This window comes from Platalea leucorodia, assembly GCF_965183815.1.
Source record: "Platalea leucorodia genome assembly, chromosome: 8".
Taxonomy (NCBI): Eukaryota; Metazoa; Chordata; class Aves; order Pelecaniformes; family Threskiornithidae; genus Platalea; species Platalea leucorodia.
Genome location: NC_138830.1, coordinates 31,189,764 through 31,195,763, shown reverse-complemented (window position 1 = coordinate 31,195,763; position 6,000 = coordinate 31,189,764).

Below are 6,000 nucleotides of genomic sequence, written 5' to 3'. Positions count from 1 at the left end.
GGGACGCTGAGTACAGCCAGAGCCAAGCTAAGCAATTGCGAATTTCTCGAGATTCCTCCCACCCCAAAGGGGCCAGGACCAAAAGCTCTTGCTGCTCTTCAAGTAGCCAGGCAACTCCATTCACAGCCCCACAAACGCTGACGCTGTGTCTTTCGTGACCTTCCAAACTCCAAGACTATCTGCCTGGGACGCTGAGTACAGCCGGAGCCAAGCTAAGCAATTGCGAATTTCTCGAGCTTCCTCCCACCCCAAAGGGGCCAGGACCAAAAGCTCTTGCTGCTCTTCAAGTAGCCAGGCAACACCATTCACAGCCCCACAAACGCTGACGCTGTCTCTTTCCGTGACCACCCAAACTCGAATAGTATCTGCCTGGGATGCTGCGTACAGCCAGAGCCATGCTCAGCAATAGGGAACGTCTGCAGATTCCTCCCACCGCAAAGGGGCCAGGACCAAAAGCTCTTGCTGCTCTTCAAGTAGCCAGGCAACTCCATTCACAGCCCAAAAAAAGCTGACGCTGTCTCTTTCGTGAGCCTCCCAAACTCCAAGACTATCTGCCTGGGACACTGAATACAGCCGGAGCCAGGCTCAGCGATTGCGAACATCCCGGGATTCCTCCCACCCCAAAGGGGCCAGGACCAAAAGCTCTTGCTGCTCTTCAAGTAGCCAGGCAACACCGTTCACAGCCCCACAAACGCTGACGCTGTCTCTTTCCGTGGCCTCCCAAACTCCAAGGCTATCTGCCTGGGACGCTGAGTACAGCCAGAGTCAAGCTAAGCAATTCTGAATTTCTCGAGATTCCTCCCACCCCAAAGGGGCCAGGACCAAAAGCTCTTGCTGCTCTTCAAGTAGCCAGGCAACCCCATTCACAGCCCCACAAACGCTGATGCTGTCTCTTTCATGAGCCTCCCAAACTCCAATACTAGCTGCCTGGGACGCTGAGGACACCCGGAGGCAGGCTCAGCAACTGCGAATAACCGTACCTTCCTCCCACCCCAAAGGGGCCAGGACCAAAAGCTCTTGCTGCTCTTCAAGTAGCCAGGCAACCCCATTCACAGCCCCACAAACGCTGACGCTGTCTCTTTCTGTGGCCTAAAAAAACTCTAATAATATCTGCCTGGAACGCTGAGCTGGAGCCCAGCTTAGAAATTGAGAAAGTCCAGTGATTCCTCCCACCCCAAAGAGGCCAGGACCAAAAGCTCTTGCTGGTCTTCAAGTAGCCAGGCAACCCCATTCACAGCCCCACAAACGCTGATGCTGTCTCTTTCCGTGGCCTCCCAAACTCCAAGACTATCTGCCTGGGACGCTGAGTACAGCCAGAGCCAAGGTAAGAAATTGCGAACGTCTGCAGATTCCTCCCACCCCAAAGGGGCCAGGACCAAAAGCTCTTGCTGCTCTTCAAGTAGCCAGGCAACACCATTCACAGCCCCACAAACGCTGACGCTGTCTCTTTCTGTGGCCTCCCAAACTCCAAGACTATCTGCCTGGGACGCTGAGTACAGCCGGAGCCAAGCTAAGCAATTGCGAATTTCTCGAGATTCCTCCCACCCCAAAGGTGCTAGGACCAAAAGCTCTTGCTGCTCTTCAAGTAGCCAGGCAACACCATTCACAGCCCAACAAACGCTGACGCTGTCTCTTTCCGTGGCCTCCCAAACTCCAAGACTATCTGCCTGGGACGCTGAGTACAGCCAGAGCCAAGCTAAGCAATTGCGAATGTCCCGGGATTCCTCCCACCCCAAAGGGGCCAGGACCAAAAGCTCTTGCTGCTCTTCAAGTAGCCAGGCAACTCCATTCACAGCCCCACAAACGCTGACGCTGTCTCTTTCGTGATCTTCCAAACTCTAAGACTATCTGCCTGGGACGCTGAGTACAGCCAGAGCCAAGCTAAGCAATTGCGAATTTCTCGAGCTTCCTCCCACCCCAAAGGGGCCAGGACCAAAAGCTCTTGCTGCTGTTCAAGTAGCCAGGCAACCCCATTCACAGCCCCACAAACGCTGACGCTGTCTCTTTCCGTGGCCACCCAAACTCGAATAGTATCTGCCTGGGATGCTGCGTACAGCCAGAGCCATGCTCAGCAATAGGGAACGTCTGCAGATTCCTCCCACCCCAAAGAGGCCAGGACCAAAAGCTCTTGCTGTTCTTCAAGTAGCCAGGCAACCCCATTCACAGCCCCACAAACGCTGACGCTGTCTCTTTCGGGAGCCTCCCAAACTCCAATACTAACTGCCTGGGACGCTGAGGACACCCGGAGGCAGGCTCAGTAATTGAGAATGTCTCGAGATTCCTCCCACCCCAAAGGGGCCAGGACCAAAAGCTCTTGCTGCTCTTCAAGTAGCCAGGCAACACCATTCACAGCCCCACAAACGCTGACGCTGTCTCTTTCGTGAGCCTCCCAAACTCCAAGACTATCTGCCTGCGACGCTGAGGACACCCGGAGGCAGGCTCAGCAACTGCGAATAACTACCTTCCTCCCACCCCAAAGGGGCCACGACCAAAAGCTCTTGCTGCTCTTCAAGTAGCCAGGCAACCCCATTCAGAGCCCAAAAAAATCTGACGCTGTCTCTTTCGTGAGCCTCCCAAACTCCAAGACTATCTGCCTGGGACACTGAATACAGCCGGAGCCGGGCTCAGCGATTGCGAACGTCCCGGGATTCCTCCCACCCCAAAGGGGCCAGGACCAAAAGCTCTTGCTGCTCTTCAAGTAGCCCGGCAACACCATTCACAGCCCCACAAACGCTGACGCTGTCTCTTTCCGTGGCCTCCCAAACTCCAAGGCTATCTGCCTGGGACGCTGAGTACAGCCAGAGCCAAGCTAAGCAATTGCGAATTTCTCGAGATTCCTCCCACCCCAAAGGGGCCAGGACGAAAAGCTCTTGCTGCTCTTCAAGTAGCCAGGCAACGCCATTCATAGCCCTACAAACGCTGACGCTCTCTCTTTCGGTAGCCTCCAAAACTCCAATACTAACTGCCTGGGACGCTGAGGACACCCGGAGGCAGGCTCAGCAACTGCGAATAACCGTACCTTCCTCCCACCCCAAAGGGGCCAGGACCAAAAGCTCTTGCTGCTCTTCAAGTAGCCAGGCAACCCCATTCAGAGCCCAAAAAAAGCTGACGCTGTCTCTTTCGTGAGCCTCCCAAACTCCAAGACTATCTGCCTGGGACGCTGAGTAAAGCCGGAGGCAGGCTCAGCGATTGCGAACGTCCCGGGATTCCTCCCACCCCAAAGGAGCCAGGACCAAAAGCTCTTGCTGCTCTTCAAGTAGCCCGGCAACACCATTCACAGCCCCACAAACGCTGACGCTCTCTCTTTCCGTGGCCTCCCAAACTCCAAGACTATCTGCCTGGGACGCTGAGTACAGCCAGAGCCAAGCTAAGCAATTCTGAATTTCTCGAGATTCCTCCCACCCCAAAGGGGCCAGGACCAAAAGCTCTTGCTGCTCTTCAAGTAGCCAGGCAACCCCATTCACAGCCCCACAAACGTTGACGCTGTCTCTTTCCGTGGCCTCCCAAACTCGAATAGAATCTGCCTGGGATGCTGCGTACAGCCAGAGCCATGCTCAGCAACTGGGAACGTCTGCAGACTCCTCCCACCCCAAAGGGGCCAGGACCAAAAGCTCTTGCTGCTCTTCAAGTAGCCAGGCAACACCATTCACAGCCCCACAAACGCTGACGCTCTCTCTTTTTGTAGCCACCCATACTCCAAGAGTATCTGCCTGGGACGCTGAGTACAGCCAGAGCCAAGCTAAGCAATTGCGAATGTCTCGAGATTCCTCCCACCCCAAAGAGGCCAGGACCAAAAGCTCTTGCTGCTCTTCAAGTAGCCAGGAAACCCCATTCACAGCCCCACAAACGCTGATGCTGTCTCTTTCGTGAGCCTTCCATACTCCAATACTTTCTGCCTTGGATGTTGAGTACACCTGTATCGCAGCCCAGGAATTGAGCTTGTCCCAAGATTCCTCCCACCCCAAAGGGGCCAGGACCAAAAGCTCTTGCTGCTCTTCAAGTAGCCAGGCAACCCCATTCACAGCCCCACAAACGCTGACGCTGTCTCTTTCGTGAGCCTCCCAAACTCCAAGACTATCTGCCTGGGACGCTGCATACAGCCAGAGCCATGCTGAGCAACTGGGAACGTCTGCAGATTCCTCCCACCCCAAAGGGGCAAGCTCCAAAAGCTCTTGCTGCTCTTCAAGTAGCCAGGCAACACCATTCACAGCCCCACAAACGCTGACGCTGTCTCTTTTGTGACCTTCCAAACTCCAAGACTATCTGCCTGGGACGCTGAGTACAGCCAGAGCCAAGCTAAGCAATTGCAAATGTCTCGAGATTCCTCCCACCCCAAAGGGGCCAGCACCAAAAGCTCTTGCTGCTCTTCAAGTAGCCAGGCAACACCATTCACAGCCCCACAAACGCTGACGCTCTCTCTTTCCATGGCCTGCCAAATTCCAAGACTATCTGCCTGGGACGCTGAGTACAGCCAGAGCCAAGCTAAGCAATTGCGAATTTCTCGAGATTCCTCCCACCCCAAAGGGGCCAGGACCAAAAGCTCTTGCTGCTCTTCAAGTAGCCAGGCAACACCATTCACAGCCCCACAAACGCTGACGCTGTGTCTTTCGTGACCTTCCAAACTCCAAGACTATCTGCCTGGGACGCTGAGTACAGCCGGAGCCAAGCTAAGCAATTGCGAATTTCTCGAGCTTCCTCCCACCCCAAAGGGGCCAGGACGAAAAGCTCTTGCTGCTGTTCAAGTAGCCAGGCAACCCCATTCACAGCCCCACAAACGCTGACGCTGTCTCTTTCCGTGACCACCCAAACTCGAATAGTATCTGCCTGGGATGCTGCGTACAGCCAGAGCCATGCTCAGCAATAGGGAACGTCTGCAGATTCCTCCCACCCCAAAGAGGCCAGGACCAAAAGCTCTTGCTGCTCTTCAAGTAGCCAGGCAACCCCATTCACAGCCCCACAAACGCTGACGCTCTCTCTTTCGGTAGCCTCCAAAACTCCAATACTAACTGCCTGGGACGCTGAGGACACTCGGAGGCAGGCTCAGCAACTGCGAATAACCGTACCTTCCTCCCACCGCAAAGGGGCCAGGACCAAAAGCTCTTGCTGCTCTTCAAGTAGCCAGGCAACTCCATTCACAGCCCCACAAACGCTGATGCTGTCTCTTTCGTGAGCCTCCCAAACTCCAAGACTAGCTGCCTGGGACACTGAATACAGCCGGAGCCAGGCTCAGCGATTGCGAACATCCCGGGATTCCTCCCACCCCAAAGGGGCCAGGACCAAAAGCTCTTGCTGCTCTTCAAGTAGCCAGGCAACACCATTCACAGCCCCACAAACGCTGACGCTGTCTCTTTCCGTGGCCTCCCAAACTCCAAGGCTATCTGCCTGGGACGCTGAGTACAGCCAGAGTCAAGCTAAGCAATTCTGAATTTCTCGAGATTCCTCCCACCCCAAAGGGGCCAGGACCAAAAGCTCTTGCTGCTCTTCAAGTAGCCAGGCAACCCCATTCACAGCCCCACAAACGCTGATGCTGTCTCTTTCATGAGCCTCCCAAACTCCAATACTAGCTGCCTGGGACGCTGAGGACACCCGGAGGCAGGCTCAGCAACTGCGAATAACCGTACCTTCCTCCCACCCCAAAGGGGCCAGGACCAAAAGCTCTTGCTGCTCTTCAAGTAGCCAGGCAACCCCATTCACAGCCCCACAAACGCTGACGCTGTCTCTTTCTGTGGCCTAAAAAAACTCTAATAATATCTGCCTGGAACGCTGAGCTGGAGCCCAGCTTAGAAATTGAGAAAGTCCAGTGATTCCTCCCACCCCAAAGAGGCCAGGACCAAAAGCTCTTGCTGGTCTTCAAGTAGCCAGGCAACACCATTCACAGCCCCACAAACGCTGACGCTGTCTCTTTCTGTGGCCTCCCAAACTCCAAGACTATCTGCCTGGGACGCTGAGGACAGCCGGAGCCAAGCTAAGCAATTGCGAATTTCTCGAGATTCCTCCCAC